This window comes from Bubalus kerabau, chromosome 4, assembly GCF_029407905.1.
Source record: "Bubalus kerabau isolate K-KA32 ecotype Philippines breed swamp buffalo chromosome 4, PCC_UOA_SB_1v2, whole genome shotgun sequence".
Lineage (NCBI taxonomy): Eukaryota > Metazoa > Chordata > Mammalia > Artiodactyla > Bovidae > Bubalus > Bubalus kerabau.
Genome location: NC_073627.1, coordinates 137385688 through 137405096, shown reverse-complemented (window position 1 = coordinate 137405096; position 19409 = coordinate 137385688). Strand labels below are relative to the sequence as shown.

Sequence of the window (19409 nt, the reverse complement as noted above, 5' to 3'; positions counted from 1 at the left end):
AATCGGATGACTGAACACCAACAGCCATGAAGTTTCACCATTTGTGCAACAGAGATACCAACAGTATTTGCTCGACAGTGTGCATGTTCAGTTGCTCATTCGTGTCCAACTCTTTGCAGCCCTGTGGACTGTAGCACCAAGGTCCTCTATCCTCTATGGAATTTTTCAGGCAAGAATACTGAAATGGGTTGCCATTTCCTCCTCCAGGGGATCTTGCCCACCCAGGGATTGAACCCAGGTCTGCTGCACTTCCTACCTTGGCTAGTGGGTTCTTTTCTGCTGAACCACCTGGGAAACAAGTCAGTACATCACGGGGTATCCTAAAGGACTTAACTTAGAGTCTGGCACTCGGGAAATTCTCACTGGTGATGTGAGTATTCAGTCATATGTCATTATTGCTCATATGATAATGGAATGGCCATGCTCACAAAGGAGAAAGAATAGCCTTTCCAAGTCCAATTAAATCCTTCACCACACATATCTTCTTTAAAACTTCTGACTTTGAAATAAACATCAAGCTTAAAGACATTGGTTATGGCCACCAGGAAAGATCAAGTTGTACTAATCAGTGACGAGGCTTCTTCCAGTTCCAACATGCATGCGTTGTTTCCCCAGCACCACCCAGCACTTCTGTGACAGCAGCTGGGGGTCCTGCAACTTAACTCAGTGTGGACACGGCCTATCTGGGGGTAGTTCCAGACCCCACAGGTTAAAGGCCCAGCCCTACAAGACCCTCCCCCGACTCCAGCCATCATTTGCAAGCCCAGATTGTCACCTGCGCTCTGACCCAGTGGCTACCTGTTCAGAGATTCTAATGACTTTGGGTTCTATTAATTTGTCGAATGGTCATGGAACTCAGAGAAACATGTTGCCTGGAAGATCACAGCCTTATTGTAAAACGTAATAAACTCAGGAACAGCAGATGGAGGGGGATACACAGGACAAGGTGTGTGTGGGGGAGGCACGGAACTTCACGCTCTCTGAGCCTCACTTTCCCCAAATTTGCATGTGTTCATCAACCCAGAAGCTATCCAGACTCTGGGGGTTTTTATGGAGGAGTCATCACACAAGCACAATTGATTAAATCACTGGCTTTTGGTGATTGCTTCAAGCAGAAGCCCTTCTGGCTTTCCCAGACATAGTGGGCAGGGGCAGGGGAGGGACCGAAAGTTTCAGTCGTCTAACCATGTGCTTAGTTACCCTGGCAAGCAGCGCCCCTCTTTGGAAAGGAGGCACTCTTCGAAAAGTCACCTCATTCACCTAACAAGAGACACCTTGACTGTTCTCCCCACTTAGATAATTCCCAGAGTTTTAGGAGCCCCGTGCCAGGACCGGGGCACAAAGGCCAAAAATGGATTTCTTATTATTAATACAAATCACAAGCTCCCAGTGACCCCAAATTTCAGTGATGATTTGGTTCTGTAGCCTTAAAAGTTTTTCAGCGGTTGATTGGACCTTTTTTAAAAAAAAACTTTGGGGCCACATCTCAAGGCATGCGGTGATCTTAGTTCCCCAACCAGGGATTGTACCCACACTCCCTGCATTGGAAGGCAGAGTGTTAACCGCTGGACCACCAGGGAAGTCCCTGATTGGGCCCTTTTTAGGTGAAACTGTGATCGTGGCATAAACTAAATTGTTCAAGATTTTGAAAAGCTGGAGCTGAGCATGAGCCATCTTCTTGTGGTGTCTTCAGATCATTACCGATTTTTCCATGGCCCCTGCAACCCCGAGCTTTCCCCTGAGATGAGTCAGGCCCCAGGAAGCCTGTTGCCTGCCCCTGCTCGAGACCAGGGTCTATTCAGGGGCCGCTGGGCACAGGCAGCGTGCGGGGTGTGTGCGGGTCCACACCAGCCCGATTAGCGGAGAGATGTCCGGGATGACTCGTTCCCAGGTGTGCTCTGATTCCAAGAAGTGAGAGGGTTTGGGGAACAAGATAGCCTCGGAGAGAGCCCAGCCACACGACCTTGCCCACTGTGAAACAAACTTGGGGCTTATGCATGCTTCCCCAGGGAGAAAGAAATCCATGGGCTCCATTGGATCCTCAAACAATGACCCCCAAAAGATGAAGAGTCTTAAAGTGGGATTTCTCAGCCTTGGCGTTGTTGGCATTTAATATCTTACAGCATTCATAAATGCAACTGAAAATGTTCCCAGAGGTCACCAGTGTCCCCCGGACCCAAACATGAGGGCCAGCTCGACAGGCTGGACCAGGAGCAGGGATGAATGAAACAAAAGTTGCTCAGTCGTGTCTAACTCTTGGCGACCCAAAGGGCTACACAGTCAATGAAATTCTCCAGGCCAGAATACTGGAGTAGGTAGCCTTTCCCTTCACCAGGGGATCTTCGCAACGCAGGGATCGAACCCAGGTCTCCTGCATTGCAGGCAGATTCTTTACCCGCTGAGCCCCAAGGGAGGCCCAAGGGAAGCCCAGGAGCAGGGGTAGAGGGATGCAAAAGGACAGTGAAGCAAGAGGAATGGGGGCAGATAAGCAAGTCTGCCCTCCTGAAATGTCTGCTGGCCCGGTCGTCTGCAGTTATGACTGGGCAGGGTGTGGAGGTCACAGGGGCTCAGAGGTGTGTGACCCCCTTTGCTCCCCCTGGGCCAGCAGGTGTGTGAGGCTGAGCCGCTCCGAGGCAACATGGGCTTCGAGCCCCACACAGATGGGGCCCCTGTGTGCAGCGTGAGCCTTTCTCCCGAGTCAGGAGATTTATTGTTGAGAAGACACCCCACGATGACCGGGGGAAGACTGGCCTGGATGAGGTAGCGATCGATTGGTGGATCTTAGGGACACAGAACATTGAGTGTCCCAGGTGGGGCTTCTGATACCGACGACCACAAACTGGGGTGGCGGGAAGGCTTAAAACAATACTAATTGATTCTCTCCCAGTTCTGGGGGCCAGAAGTCTAAAGTCAAGGGTCAGCAGGACCGGGCCCCCCGACCTGGGCTCTGGAGGAGCATCACTCCCACCTCTTCCAGTTTCTGGGGCTCCAGGTGTTCCTGGGTTTGTGGCCACATCCCCCAACCTCTGCTTCCTCCTCACACGGCCTCCTTGTCTCTGTGTGCCTCTCCTCTTCTTATAAAGACACCCATCATCCTGCATAAGGCCCACCTAATCCACTGTAACCTTATCTAACTTGATTTCATCTGCAAAGACCCCATTTCCGAAAAAAGGCCCCCTGGCAAATATGGGGAGTTGGGATGTGGGTGTCTCTTTTGGAGGGCACCATTCACCCTGCCACAAAGCTGAGCCCTTACACACGAGCGGTTATCCCAGGAGTAGGAGGAGCTCACACGGGACCCCTCGAGTACAGCCATGGGTGGGGGAGACATGGTGCGTGGTTGGAGGGCTGAGCAGGGTAGGTGGTCTGTCGGGGACCAAGCCTTGGCCTGGCTGCCTCAGTGCAGGGTCCCCGGCTGTCCCAGGAGTAGGGGGAGCTCACACGGGACCCCTCAAGTACAGCCATGGGTGGGGGAGACATGGTGCGTGGTTGGAGGGCTGAGCAGGGTAGGTGGTCTGTCGGGGACCAAGCCTTGGCCTGGCTGCCTCAGTGCAGGGTCCCCGGCTATGCATGGAAGCCCCTGAGGTCATCAAGATGCAGGTTCTGACTTTTAGCAGGTCTAGGAGTGCCCCACAGTGCGCTTCTCTCCTGCTCCCAGGGTGTATAAACTGATGACCCTGGTCCATGCTTAGAGGTGCAAGGAGCATGCAGGCCTGTTTCCCAGGAGCTGTCAGAAACTTCCCCAAGGAAGCCCCCCCCCCCACTGTCCACGCAAGTCCCCAATCCCCTGTCCAGTGCCCCAGAGGTACCCCAGACAGAGACCTGTACACAACACTGGGTGCCCGGGCCAGGAACCCAGTGGAGGGGGAAGTGGTGGGTCTGGAAGAAATGTCCTCATAACTTTGCGTATAGGACAGATGGAGGCTGAGCCTGGCTGACTGGCTGTGACCACAGGTGATCCACTTGCCCCCCACCCTCTGCCAGGCACTGTGGGCCCAGAGGAACTCAGCTTAAAAATTGCTTCCCCACCCACCCACAAGGGGGGCCCTCATTGTCAAATTAGGATCTGACACCTTGATCCAGAAGATGGCCCCGAAGTCAGTTTCATGCATGAAGGTCCAGGAGGGGTGTCATGTCAGAGACCCCTGGGGGGCAGACAGGATGGAAATGGTGGGGAAAGGTCCTGGAGGCAGGCGGCCCAGGCCTGCCTTCTGCAGAAGCGCCTCTTCCGCCCATCCCCCACTGCTCTGTCCCTCCGATGGCAGTGGGGTTAGTGGCCAGGGTTCCCAGGAAACGGACAAGAGCAGCTTGTGGGGAATTCCTCTGGAGCCAGCGCCATTTCCTATGGATGAAGGGTAAAGTGCCACGGGGGTAGGAGGAGCATCCTGAAACGATCTGACCTTGACTCAGGGCCTGGGGTCTGGAGTCAGATTGAAGTCCAGGCACTCGCTGCAGCGGAGGGTTCGGCTTCAGGAGAAGGGGCACGCTGACTTGGGGGTGTAGTCGTGGGGTGGTCTCACCACTAGGACGAAGATTCGGGTCCTTGATATCAAAGAGAGGCGGGGCTTCCCGCCGACCCATTGAGAAGCAGGTGTCAGCTCATGGAGACCACGGCAGCTGCCGCCCCAACTTGGGGCTGCTTCTCCTCTTTCCTGCTCCTGGCCTTCGGGACGCTAGTGGCCGCCTTGCTGGGCGTCGCTCACCGCCTGGGGCTCTTCTATCAGTTGATGCACAAGGTGGACACGGCAAGCATCTGGCATGGTGGGGAGAATGTGGCAGCCGTGCTGAAGGCCCACGGTGTGTGCTTCCTTTTCACGCTGGTCGGCGGGCACATTTCGCCACTGCTGGTGGCCTGTGAGAAGTTGGGCATCCGCGTGGCGGACACCCGCCACGAAGTCACAGCTGTCTTTGCCGCTGATGCTGTAGCCCACCTGACCGGGACGGTGGGCGTGGCAGCAGTGACGGCCGGCCCCGGCCTCACCAACGCAGCGACTGCGGTGAAGAATGCTCAGGTAGCCCAGTCCCCAGTCCTGCTCCTGGGTGGTGGGGCCAGCACCCTGCTGCCGAATCAGGGTGCACTCCAGGCAGTTGATCAGATAGCCCTGTTCAGGCCGCTCTGCAAGTTTTGTGCTTCTGTGTGGAGAGTGCGGGATATCATCCCCACCCTGAGCACCGCGATGGCCGCTGCACAGTCGGGCACCGCCGACCCGGTGTTTGTGGAACTGTCTCTGGACGTGCTGTACCCCTACTTCCTCGTTCAGAAGGAGATGGTGCCAGGTAAGCCGCCCAAGGGCCTCATGAGTCGAGCGGTCCACTGGTACTTAGCGAATTCCCTGGCCAACCTCTTTGCAGGAGCTTGGGAGCCTCAGCCTGAGGGGCCTCTGCCCCTGGACATTCCCCAGGCCTCCCCCCAGCAGGTTCAGCAATATGTGGAGATCTTGAGTCGGGCCAAAAGGCCCTTCATGCTAATTGGAAGCCAGGCCCTGCTGCCTTCGACATCCTCAGACAAACTTCGGGTTGCCGTGGAGACCCTGGGCATCCCTTGCTTCCTGGCGGGGATGGCACAGGGACTGCTTGGCCGCAGCCACCCCCTCCACTTCCGGCAGAACCACAGGGCCGCCCTGAAGGCAGACGTGGTTGTCCTGGCAGGAGCAGTGTGTGACTTCCGCCTGTTGTGGGCGTGTCCTCAGCTGCAGCAGCAAACTCATTGTTGTCAACCGTGACCGGAAGGAGATGCTGATCAACTCAGACATTTTCTGGAAGCCCCAAGAGGCTGTGCAGGGAGATGTGGGCTCCTCGTGGTGAAGCTGGTGGAGGGCCTCCAGGGTCGGATGTGGGCCTCAGACTGGGCAGAGGAGCTTCGGCAAACTGACCAACAGAAGGAGCAGAACTTTCGGGAGAAGGCAGTGATGCCCGTAGCCCAGCATCTTAACCCGGTGCGGGTCCTGCAGCTGGTGGAGGACACTCTGCCTGACAACTCCATCCTGGTGGTCGATGGCGGGGACTTTGTGGGCACAGCTGCCTACCTGGTGCAGCCCCGTGGGCCCTTGTGTTGGCTTGATCCTGGGGCCTTCGGGACTCTGGGGGTTGGTGCCGGATTTGCGCTTGGGGCCAAACTGTGTCGGCCGGATGCTGAGGTCTGGTGCCTGTTTGGGGATGGAGCGTTTGGCTATAGCCTAATCGAATTTGACACCTTCGTTGGACACAAGATCCCAGTGATGGCCTTGATAGGAAATGATGCTGGCTGGACCCAGATTTCCAGGGAGCAGGTGCCCTCTCTGGGCAGCAATGTGGCCTGTAGCCTGGCTTACACTGATTATCACAAGGCAGCCCAGGGACTGGGGGCCCAGGGCTTGCTGCTCTCACGCAAGAGTGAGGATCAGGTGGTCAGGGTGCGTGACGCCCAGCAGCGGTGCCAAGAGAGCCCCCCGGCTGTGGTCAGCATCCTCGTCGGGAGCACGGACTCCAGGATGGCTCCATTGCCATGTAGGGCCTCGTGGGTCAGTGCTCTTGGCTCTCTTCCCACCCCTGGACTGTGCCTAGCTGGCTTGGAGTTTCATCCTTGCCTGCCCTGGGCCTAAGCCATGAGGCCCAGTGACCCTGCAGTCTTCCCTGAGGACAGGGAGGGGCTGGAAGGAGTCAGAGCTAAGAGAGGCTCTGACAGCCCTGGGGAGTCCTTGGGCCTATTTGTGAGCTCACCTGTGTCCTTTCTCCCCTCCTCACTTGTTCAGTCGCTACATCGTGTCCATCTCTTTGTGACTTCATGGACTGCAGCACGCCAGGCTCCTCCATCCCTCCACTAACTCCCATAGTTTGCTCAAATTCATGTCCATTAAGTCGGTGATGCTATCTAACCACCTCATCCTCTGCTGCCTTCTTCTCCTTTTGCCTTCCGTCTTTCCCAGCAACAGGGTCTTTTCCAATGAATTGGCTTTTTTGCATCAGGTGGCCAAAGTATTGCAGCTTCCTTTCTCACACACTGAATCAACCACGTCTGGTCCATGGGGGCCCAAGTACTCAAAAAAAAAAAAAAAAAAAAAGGAGCAGCTTGTGGGCCAACATGTTTCCTTGTAACTGAAACCCATCAGCATTTTTCAAGTGCAAACTCAAAGCCAGGGCATTTTTATGTCCACTGGTAATTGCCGAAAAGGCCACACAGGAAACTCCCAGCTGTGTACTGGGGCTGTGTACTGGGGGTGACCGAGGTCCACACCTCCCTGATGTTGAACTTGACTCCAGATTTGGCAGAATTGTTAAGGCCGCAGACACGTGAACCCTACACGGTCAGTTTACTTTCAAGCTGCAGTTCAGGGCTCGCCACGGCACCCCAGGGCTGGCACGCTGTAGTTTCTCCTCATTCCTCCCCGGAGCTGGTGTGGGCCATGGCGGTATCTGTTTCCCGTCTTCGTGGATATTGTTTTTTGAAAAGCAAGCGAGCAACTACCTGCTGGAGGATGGGAGCCGCCTCCACACCAGACTCCAGGATGGCTGGTCAGGCGGTGAGGGTACCTGAGCTCCCAGGGAGGCTCAGACCCCGCACAGCCCCTCTGAGGCCACGTGTGTGGGTCCAGACCCAGCCTGGCCACTTCCTGGGGGCTGAGCAGCCTCAGGCAAGTGGCTTCCCCACTTGGGACCTTGGTTTTTCCATCTTAGAATGGAGGGGCTTTCATCTGCTGGGGGTGGGAAGGGTTGCCATGGACATGGAACAGGGTAGAGGGGGATGTTTCTTGCAGTTTCCAGCTGAGGCCTAGTGGGCATGAGCTGGTGTCCGAGACAGTTCCCAGACTTGGCTAAGTGTGGTGATAAGCATGGAGTTGGGGGGCAGGGGTCCCTCCTCATAGCCTGGACATTGGGGTGGGGGTTCTCGACTTGGAGGCACCTCAAGTCTAATTTCAACAACTCCGTATGTAAGGATAATGCAGCAACAGATGTTCTCAGGGACTTGTCAGCCTGGATGCAAAGCCGCATCCCCACCCCACCTTCTGTGGGCATCCTGACCTGGCCTGTGGTACAGGGGTCAGATCCCTTTACCGAGGGAAGGCACTGAGGCTCTGAGAGGTGGGGCAAGGAGATCAAGGCCACTGGGCCCGACAGGGGCAGAGCCAGCACTTGAACCTGGGTGCTGGGTCCTCGTGTCAAGACTCTTTTCCCTGAACTGTGAGAACTGGACTACAGAGAGAGCTGAGCACCAAATAATTGATGCTTTTGAGCTCTGTTGTTGGAGAAGACTCTTGAGAGTCCCTTGGACTGCAAGGACATCAAACCAGTAAATCCTAAAGGAAATCAACCCTGAATATTCATTGGAAGGACTGATGCTGAACCTGAAGCTCCAATACTTTGGCCAACTGGTGTGAAGAGCTGACTCATTGGAAGACCCTGATGCTGGGAAAGATCGAGGGCAGGAGGAAAAGGGGGTGTCAGAGGATGAGGTGGTTGGATGGCATCACTGAGTCCATGGACATGAGTTTGAGTGAGCTCTGGGAGGTGGTGAAGGACAGGGAAGCCTGGTGTGTTGCAGTCCAGGGGGTCTCAAAAGTTGGATGTGACTTAGTGACTGAAAAACAACAAAATGTGGTCTTCAGCCCCCATCTCACTCCTACCCCCAGGCTTAGTGCCTATGCCATGAGCCTCTCCTACAGTGAGGTTTCAGGGGCCATTGTCTAGTCCCGAAGCTATTCATATCTGTATTCATAATTCCACCATTACACATTCATTTCTTTGGCCATAACGTTTTTATGTCTCTTGAGTCTTAAGTGCTGAGGCTTTTATACACCCCACCTGGCTTCCTTTGGGCCTCTCTTGGTTTTGTGGAAGCGTACTTGTTATAAACTGGAGAAGGAAATGGCAAAGTTATAAAGTGAATTCTGGACATGTTTTAAGAGTCTTGTCTTTAGAGTTCCTAAGGACGGCTCTTCCCAGTCCCAGGTAGTCGGGCTGAAATCTGTGCCCCTCTGGTTGCGGTTCTGACGTCCTCCCATGTCTCTAGGTCATTGTGTGCCAGAGTCAGCTCTTTCTGGCTCATGGGGAATTCTGCCAGCTGGGTGTTAACCCTTTGGTACATGAAACAGGCCACGGCAGGAGTATTTACACCATGGAAATTGGCAAATGATGTAGCTACAGATCAGAGTTGGTTTTCCTTCCTGGAGGGCAAGGGGTTGGGCAGGGGGCTGCATACGTTATCAGCATGCCCCTGCTGTGTGGCCACGTGTCTCCTTTTCCTGAAGAGGTCAAGTGTCTTCAAAGGTGTCTGTTGTATTTTCGCTTCTCGTTGTGACGCTTCTTTATTTCTGCGCGTTCTGTTTGGTTCTCTTCCAAGTTGGCTGTGTGATTTTCTTTAATGGTTTCCTGTCCTGTACAGGACCTTTCTATCTTGAGGTTTATTTCTCTAAATGAGGTGAGCTTAGCTGATTGATTAGATTTATTATCCATCAAATCCTCTCAGAATCCCGAAGCTGAGGGGTCACTTCTGCTGGTTCTCCTCCAGCTGTCTTTCATCCTGGTGTGCCTGATGCTCTTCCACAATGGCCACCACCCTTCCATAACCCGTGGGGCAGTTCCCAAGCCTGGGAAGAAGGTGTCTTTATCCAGAAAGACTTGGCACTTGCATTCTCCACTCATCTGAGGGTGTTATGGATAGGATCACCTTGAACCAAGGTGACATGCCTGGACCCCCTGGGGTCCTCACCCGCTCCTTCTCCTGCTCAGCACCAGAACCACCTTCCTTGTAATTCCCGCAGCTGGAGGAGGGAGGTGGTTTCTGGGTCACCTGAAAGTGTCGTCTCCTGGGAGTCCAGCTCCATGGGGAGGGAGGGGTCTTCTGTTAGACTCTTCCTCTTGGCAGTTGCCCCTCTGGGTCTTCTCAGGTCTTCAGCAACTTAAAGGCGTGACACTTTTTGTTGTTGTTGTTTTCCATGAGAGGGTGGATCTGAGTAACCTACCCACCAATCATCAAAGCAGAAGTGTGAATGAATACATGTCTTTTATTCCTTCAACAAGCCAGGCCTTGAGAGCCAGACCCTATGCCGAAGCTGAGGGGCAAGTCCGCCCTAGCCAGTCCTGCAGCCCCAGCTCCCCCAGAGACCGCGTTCTGGGTCCTGGTTTACTGGAGACAGTCGAGGGTACCATGTCCAGGATGTGTAGAAGGCATGCTTATGCCAGCACCCCATGTGACCGCTCCTCCCGGGGGGTGCAGACGTGGTCAGCAGGAACCACGGTGCAGAAATGCCTCCCTGCAGACCCTTGCCCAGGGACTGAGCACTTTGCTGTCGCCTTCGGGAGCTGTCAAGGTGGAGGGCAGGCGTGAGCAAGTCAGGGTCAGCCGCCAGTGGCAGTCCCAGCCTGCCCCCTCGTCCATGAGTATTAAAATGAACTCGAGGATGCTGCCAGAGGTTGGGGAAGGACCGCAGGAACATCCTTGGCCAGCACACAGTAGGAGCTCAGCAGGACTGTCCCCCCGGCCCCCTGGATCACTCAGCAAATATCAATCAAGGCTCCCGTGAGATGACACGTTCAGGTGACCCAGAAAGGGCCCCTGTCTTCCAACTCCAGGAACTGGAATGAGGGTGGTCCTGGCGCCGATCAGGAGAAGGAGGGGGTGAGGCCCACCCCGTGCCAGACACTCCCTCTTGGGGGGCCCGTCAGTCACCTAAGCAGACAGACCCAGCCTGGAACCAGCATTCCAGCTCACACCCATGTGGGACCCCAGTGCCAACAGGAAGAGCAGACAGGAACCCAGGGCTGCCAAGAATGCACCTGGTCATTAGGGACTGACCAGGCATCACGTGCCTTGAACACGTCTGGGGAGAACAGAGGAACCCTGGCATCAGAGGCCCTCCGAGTGGTGGTATTATCGTTGGAGCTGAGGAAGCCGAGGGCACAGGGGGGAAGTTGACCAGGCCCCTGTGGTGGTCAGAAGTCCGGCCCAGGCCTCCCACTGGGGCTCCGTGGCTTCCTGGCCCGGCGGTGCTCGGGAGCCGTCCTGTGTGTACCTGCTGTGCACACACGCTCCCCGCAGCTCCTGCTGGACCATGAGCCGGGGACGGGTGTACACACAGGATGCCATGGAGGCTCCCACACCACCCTCGGGCCTGAGACTTGGCACCCATAGTTCCCTGATGGCAGTGACAGGGCCCTCTGTGGTGGGCGGCAGCTGTGGGGTCAGGGTGGGCTGGAGAGGTGTGCTGCCCAGGAGCCCTCTGGGGGCAGCTAGGGACCCCAGGCTCGGCCTCACTGAGGCCAACCTTCCAACAACCTAGGTGGCTGCCCTTCAGCAGAGACGGGTGACCGTGACACACAACACGCCGGCTCAGGCAGCCGTGGGGACGAAGAGGGAGCCTTGGCATCCTCGACCACCAGGAATCCCCCTCGGGCAAGTTTTTGCTTGTCCTGTGATTCCCTTCTTCCTTCTAAAAGGAAAGTGCTGGGAATGACTGTGGTGAGGTCGCTGTTCCGGTGAGTTGAGCTGGGAGCAGAGGTTGAACCCCATCCAGTCTGCCATGGGCAAGCCTTCCCCCTCCCCTCCCCCACCTCGGACGGCACAGTCCTGGTCACTCTTCTGGGCCTTCTTGGCTCTTTAGGAACTTTAAGGTGTGGGGTTTGTTATTTCTTGTCTTTGTCCAGCATTTGGTGGCGGTCCATTGCAAGGGCCCTGACCCTGTCCCCTCCCCGAGCCTCTTGGCCCTCCCCATGCCCACGCCAAGGCTCAAGGCCCCTGCGGTTCTGTGGCCTCCAGACTCCCCACCCAGACTCCCCACCAGGAGTGTGCATCTCAGTAGGGGCGAGGCTGGCACTGAGTGAATCTTCAGTGAGGTTTTTTCCTTAAAAACCATCCTAAGTGACTGGCTCCATTGCTTTTTGCCAGAAACCTACAATGATCCCAAGAACTTTATACACTCCAAGGGTGGTGGTGACTGGATGTGGAGCCCAGCACAGACCCAAGTCAGTCCTGCCCTGAGTGCCACGGCCCGGCCACACCATCCCCCTTCCATGGCCTGGCTTTCTTCTGCCAGGACCTTCAGAATGGTGGAAAGGCAAGTGTGGCCTCAAGCTGGGGGGCCCAGCGTGGTCTCCTAGCCCCTGGGGGTCCCCTTGGGACATCTGGTGGACCATAGTCCCCACTGCCGTTGGGCAGCTCTGTTTCAGGGAATGTTCTGTTTCTTTGCTTTTTTGTGTGTGATGCAGCACCCCAGTTACTCTCGGGGTGATTGGGAAGTCTGCTGGTGTTACAGGCTCCTGCCTTAGATGGGGAACATTATTGCTGCATTGACGCTGCTCACTCCATACTGGAATCTGTTAAACACAAATGGCAAGGGGAACAAAGAAAAACAGAAAAAGAAAAATGGAGAGTGGCTTGGTTGCTTCAGGTCTCACCTGTGATTAAGAGTGTGTACAGCCTGCACATGAACCCGAGTTCCCACACCTGCCAGCTATAAGGTGCCAGGCCCTGATTTTAGAACCCTAGCTTCACTAAGGAGTCACTGACAGATACAGTTTTTGTGTATTTCAGGTCTACATTGTGATGACTTGATGCCCATAGACATCATGGAATGATTGCCCAACATATGCATCGCCTCACACAGTTAACTCTGTGTGTTTGTGTATGTTTAAAGTTCTTATAATCCATGGAGAAGGCAATGGCACCCCACTCCAGTACTCTTGCCTGGAAAATCTCATGGACGGAGGAGCCTGGTAGGCTGCAGTCCATGGGATCGCTAAGAGTCCGACAGGACTGATCGACTTCACTTTCACTTTTCACTTTCCTGCATTGGAGATGGAAATGGCAACCCACTCCAGTGTTCTTGCCTGGAGAATCCCAGGGACGGGGGAGCCTGGTGGGCTGCCGTCTATGTGGTCACACAGAGTCGGACACGACTGAAGTGACTTAGCAGCAGTAGCAGTATGCTAGTCTTATAAGACAAGGTGGAGAGTGTTCCTTGTTTACCCTGAGAGTTCCTGTGAGCTTGCTGTTTTTGTGCCTAGATTTTTGGAAGAATTGATTGGCAAAACCAGTTGGTTTCATTGTGGGGAGGCTTTTAATTTCAGATTTATTTTTTTTCATGCAAATAAAATGTTCTGATTTTGTATGTCTTCTTGGGTATATTTAGGTAAAGCATTTCCCCTTTGCTAGGCAGCAGACTCTCCTATTAGTAAGTGAACTGTGGTTCATGATATCTTTCTTATCTGCAAGATGTGTTGTCTCCCCTTTTAAAAATCCTTGGTACTGGTGATTTGTGCTTTGTCGCTTTTTCTTAATCAGTCTGTCTAGGGGTTTATCAGTTTTATCAGTCCTTTCAAAGAGCCAACTTTTGGCTTTGTTTTAAAAAAATTTCATATTTGCTTTATGTTTCCTTATTTTCTACTCCTTTTTCTTCCATCTGCCTTGTGTTTCGTTGGCTATGCTTTTTTTTCTGGTTTCTTGAGGGAGAGGCTCAATTGATTTTAGCCTTCCTTCTTTTCCAGTATATGTGTTTAAGGCTTTAAGTTACCATCTAAACACAGTTCACTGGGTCCCACAAGCTTGAATAAGCCAAATTTTCATTACCTTTTATGTAAAAGTATTTTCTAATTTACATTGTGTTTTTAAAGATTATTCATGAAATTCTACAAGAAGTATGTCATTTATGTTCCCGATGTTTGGGGAGGTTTTTCTAGTGACCCTTTTTTGATCTCTATGAATTCCATGAAGAGCCCCATCTTAGTCTTTTGGGGCTATGGTTATAAATACCATAGACTAGCTGATAAACAGAAAGTTGTTTCTTATAGTCCTGGAGGCTGCAGAGTCCCAAGATCACCAGCAGGTGCCACGTCTGGTGAGGCCTGTTTCCTGGTTCCTAGACTGCCTGCTGCTTCTCCCTGTCCTCGCAGCACGGGAGCCCATTCCCTCCTGACCTGACCCCTCCCAGAGTCCCTGCCTCCTAGGATCATCACCACGTGCAGGGTGAAATTTGAGGGCACATAAACCATCAGCCCATTGCAATCCGTAAGTATACCCTGCATTAGTTCAGTGCTTTGAAATAATTCGAGCTTTCCTAAGGACCCAATACATATTCATTTTGTTATATGTCCTTGGGCTCTTGAAAATAATATGTATCAGTAGGAATGCAGTGTTACGTGCCTATCAGTTAGATCAGGTTTCTCAATCGTAATTCAGATTTCAGTAGCCATGTTGAATAAAGCAGAAGTAGGCGAAATTACCTGTAATATATTTTATTTTTACACTCTCAACATATGATTATTTCACTGTGTAATCAACATAATGAAACCTAATGAAATATTTTACATTCATTTTTTCATGCTAAGCCTTTCAAATCCAGTGTGTGTTTCATGCTTGCAGCACATCTCACTGTCGAGCCAGTCGCATTTCAGGTACTTCGTGGCTGCAGGTGACTACGTACCGGGGAGCCCAGCTGCATGGGATATGTGCCTTTAATGTCTCCCACTGCAATTATGAACTTGGCTGTCACTCCTTTTCTATTTCTGTCAGTTTTTATGTATTGATATTTTGAGGTTATGTTATTAGGTACATTCAAATTTAGAATCCTCATCTTCTTGGTAGACTGAACTTGTATTAGTATGAGATGCTCCTCTCTATCACTAGTAATGCCTCTTACTTTAGACACTACTTGACGGTGATATTGCCACGTCAGTTTTCTGTCCTTGTTGGCCTGGGTATCTTTTACTTTCACCTGTCTGTGGTCTTCCATCTTAACATGTACCTCTGTGAATAGTGTATAGTTTTCATTTTACTCAGTTTGACACTTTTTATCCTTTAATGAGAATATTTGCTCTATTTATAGTGTTGATATTTCAGTCTGTAGATGCCATGTGACTGTGTGTCTTCTGTTCGCCCCACCTAGTCTGTGCTCCTTTCTCTTGCCGTCCTTTAGAAGTGTGAGGTGTGTCTCTGGTTCTGTGCTCCTCTGTCAGGTTGTTGGGGGCACATTCGCACACACAGCGCGTGTTTTACATTTAAGTCTAACTTAGCACTTTTACTGCCTCCCTGACACGACTGTTTCCTCCTTGTCACTGTTATCCTTTAAAATTTTAGATATATTTTTGGCGTTATCATCATTGTAGAGTTAATATTTACCCTCACAGTTACCTCATTGTTGGTCTTTCCTTGTTTTTTATATTTCAGTCAGAGACTACTTTTCTTTCTCCCAAAGCACTGCCTTGATATTTTTTTAGTTCATGCCTGTGGGTGATGAGTTGTCTCATTTCCATTTGCCCTAAAAGTCTTCATTTTGCTTTCACTTTCGAAGAGTGTTTTTGTTGAGTATAGAATTCCAGGTTGGTGGTTATTTCTTATTCAGCATTTTACAGATGCCAGTCCATTATCTTCTGACTTCCTTTGACTTGAAAAGTCAGCTTTCAGTGTTGCTGTGCCATTAAAAGCCACTCCTTTTTTCCTCTGAGCGCTTGAACATTTTCTTCTTCCCTTAGACACCCACAGAGCTGCTGAAACCAATGTGTAGTTTTCATTTTTGAGTCAATGCTCTGATTCTTGAACCAACTCTTGCCACTGTCCCTGTCAGTCAGTTCAGTCGCTCGGTGTCTGACCCACTGCAACCCCCCAGACTGCAGCACACCAGGCTTCTCTGTCCATCACCAATACCTGGAGCTTGCTCAAACTCATATCCATCGAGTTGGTGATGCCATCCAACCATCTCATCCTCTGTCGTCCCCTTCTCCTCCTGCCTTCAGTCTTCCCCAACATCAGGATCTTTTCCAATGAGTCGGTTCTTCGCGTCAGGTGGCCAAAGTATTGGAGCTTCATCATCAGTCTTTCCAATGAATATTCAGGACTGATTTGTTTTAGAATTGGCTGGTTGGATCTCCCTGCAGTCCACGGGGCTCTCAAGAGTTTTCTCCAGCACCACAGTTCAGAAGCATCGATTCTTTGGCCTTCAGCCTTCTTCATGGGCCAACTCTCACATCCATACATGACTACTGGAAAAACCATAGGTTTGACTAAATGAACCTTTGTCAGCAAAGTAATGTCTCTGCTTTCTAATATGCTGTCTAGGTTTGTGATAGCTTTCCTTCCAAGGAGCGAGTGTCTTTTAATTTCACCATCTGCAGTAATTTTGGAGCCCAAGAAAATAAAGACTGTCACTGTTTCCATTGTTTCCCCATTTATTTGCCATGAAGTGATGGATCTAGGAGAAAACAATGGCACCCCACTCCAGTACTCTTGCCTGGAAAATCCCATGGATGGAGGAGCCTGGTGGGCTACAGTCCATGGGGTCGCTAAGAGTCGGACACGACTGAACGACTTCACTTTCACTTTTCACTTTCATGCACTGGAGAAGTAAATGGCAACCCACTCCAGTGTTCTTGCCTGGAGAATCCCAGAGATGGGGGAGCCTGGTGGACTGCCATCTATGGGTCGCACAGAGTAGGACACGACTGAAGCGACTTGCAGCAGCAGCAGCAGATGGGGCTGGATGCCTGATCTTCATTTTTTGAGTGTTGAGTTTTATGCCAGCCTTTTCACTCTCCTCTTTCACTTTCATTAAGAGGCTCTTTAGTTTCAGCCCCTGGAGGCATTTCTTATTCCCCTTTCTGTCTTTTCTCTACCATGAGGGGCCACATTTTAACAATGTGGTTTAACAACAGGCTCCTTCGCTATATTCTATACCTTTTTCCCTCTTATATATATATATATATTTTTAACCTATCTGTTCTTCAGTTCACTGATCCTCTCTTCAGCTATGTCCAATTTGATGTTAAGCCCAGAGACTGGGTTCTTAAATTCAGTCACTGTTATTTGAAAGTTCTAGAATCGGGTTTGATTCTCAGAAATTTTTCCTTTTGTCAAGTATATTTTTGAACTGGTGAAGTTTGCATCTGATACCTCTAGCATACCTCTGATATGCTGATACACATCTGATACCTCTGGATCGGTTTCAGTTCTTTTTCTCTTGGTCCTGTTTGTTGTTACACCCTTTTTGCTTGTTTTGGTTGCATGTTGGACATTATCTATGGAAAACCCTAGAGTTTCTGGTGATGCTGTCTTCTCCAGAGGTTCCTCTGAGGCAGACCTCTAGTGGGGACAGAGATGTCTGTTCACTCAGGGCCTGAGTGACTTGAGGCTGGGGTGTCCTTGTAAGCTGAGTCTCAGCAGCCTTCACCCACCTTCCCCCCGACCGCAGGGAGGAGCCCTCCAGCGTGTCCATCTGGAAGCCTGGGGTGCCTCCCATGGCCTCCCCCCCACCTTCTCGGCCAGTCCTGAAGCCCACCATCTGTCTCCCGAGCACCACGAGGTGATTGATACTCAGCGCTCAGCCGGTTTGGGCAGAGTGTTGGGTACGTTTTCTGTGCCTCCCTTTTCTTGGGGAGCTTAGCCTCTAACATCCGGACTGACTTGTCAGGCCTGAGCTCGAATTTTTGTCTTCCCAGCCCAAGGAACCATCCAGAGCTGTGTTAGCCAGTACCCTCTGCTTGACTTTTCCCCTGCCTTTTCTTCCAAGAGTCAGCTTTGTTCAGATGCCGCGAGGGAAGGAGTGGCCCTCTCAGTGTCCAGCTCCCTCACTGGGCTTTTGTTTGAAATCTTGGATTGTGGCTGCCTAAGGACCTCTTTTTAAAGTGTATTTAGCTTCTCTAGCTCTTGGTAGGCTGACCCACAAGCTGCCTGTGTCTGTAACTGGAAGTGGGGAAGCCCTGGGTGTCTTCTCTCATCTGAAGCCACATGTAGAATTCACAGTAATTATATTGATCATCTTTGATACCGGGGAAAACAAGAACCAGAGGTCCATGCTTAGTACCCACGGTTGTGTTTTTGATCAGAATCCCCAGCTTCCCTGGGCTGTGTCAGTGCCACTTCAACTTGGGAAGAAGGTGGAGCAAGCGGCCCATGCGGCCTGGGGACAGAGGAGCCGGTCTGCCCTCTTCCCCTGCCCCTGACGGCCCAGGGCAGGCCTTGTGATGACGGGCTGCTGGTGGTCCAGGAGAAGGCTGAGGAGGCAGGGGTTGCGTGAACTGTATTCTGTGACGTGGTCACATGCGTGTTTTCTTTTTCAGTTTGAAAAAATGACTGCTTTTAGTCTTCCCTCCAGTTTGACTTTAAGGTTGAAAATGAAGATTTTATTCTTAAAGTTGAGCACAGTGATTTTACAGTCTTTTTGAAAGCAACAGTTGAGGTTTTAAAAAGACATCTCCGAGAACTCCAGCAGATAAAGCGAAAAAAAAGAGAATGTGTTCAGGGTGAACTGCGGGTGGGACCCCAAACTGTACTCTGTCCCTCCCAGAGTCTGTAATTGCTGAGATGGGTGGATAGAGGGTCCCAAGCACCCTGGGGACCGAGGTCCTCAACTGAGAGCTGAGGTCCCGGCTGAGCCAGGAGCAGTGTGGCCTGTGCCCTGGTGAGTGGAGAGCCGCGAGGCTGGGAGTGGGGCCAGGAGAGGGGGTGGGAGACTCGGGCGCGGAGGTAGGGGCAGCACCTGGTGGGGTCTGGGAGGCGCTGGCAGTCACGGCTAGAGGCAGGGACACCCCTGAACCTCCACCGTGCAGCCGCCACGGGGCAGAGTTGTCTGGCATCCCAGGGTCGAAGTTAAGAGGGCGAGTTCACAGCAGATTGACGGAACTCCTGTATCCACTGTGGGTTCATTTTAAGTGCCTGGAGCGAGGTTGGTCAAGCCCTTGCTGAGCTCGAGTGAGGGAGTCAGTCAGGGAGGACCGAGCTCAGGGTGAGAGTGAGGGGCAGCTAGCACGGTGAGTCCTCCTCACCTGAGTGGGTTCTGGGGGCACCCTTGAGTTCAGGGGTGCCCTTTCAGTAGCCTCACTGGAGACTTGTTTGGGGGGTGAAGGAGGCAGAAGCCCACTTAGAAGACATGCTCATTCCTAGTGCTGGTGGTTTCTGAAGCAGTTTATACTATTTGGTTCGACTGTGAACCAGTATCCTTGCAGGGTTATGTTTGGCGGTGGGCCTGAGCTGTGGGCATGGCTTTCCTTCTCCCACACACCACACTGCCCTGACGTCTTTTTGGCAGCCCCTCCCCCCTCTGTGCACCCCTGATGATGGGCCTGAGCCCAGCCCCCCTGTTACCATGGAGCCCCTTGTGACTGAGTGGGTTTCAGGCTCTGGCCCCTGGCAGACATGCTGGAGGCAGAGCCTTTGTGCCATTTCTTCTAGAGACAGCAGTGCTGATGGTCATAGTGTGAGAGCGGTGTGTGTGAGAGTGGTGTGTGAGAGCGGTGTGTGAGAGTGGTGTGTGAGAGCGGTGTGTGAGAGTGGTGTGTGAGAGTGGTGTGTGAGAGCGGTGTGTGAGAGTGGTGAGTGTGAGAGCAGTGGTTGTAGTGTGAATAGCGGTGGCCGTAGTGTGAGATCGGTGGTGATAGCTCCGGTGCTGAGCTATCTAACCGTGAAACAGCAGTTGCCCCCGAGTGGGGGACTGCCCCCATCTGCGAGG

At 52.4% G+C, this 19409-nt stretch overlaps 1 pseudogene; it reads left to right on the top strand.

The window, feature by feature from the left end:
* Window positions 1–4586: 4586 nt before the first annotated feature.
* On the top strand, window positions 4587–6490 carry LOC129651650 (2-hydroxyacyl-CoA lyase 2-like; annotated as a pseudogene).
* The last annotated feature ends 12919 nt before the right edge of the window (window positions 6491–19409 follow it).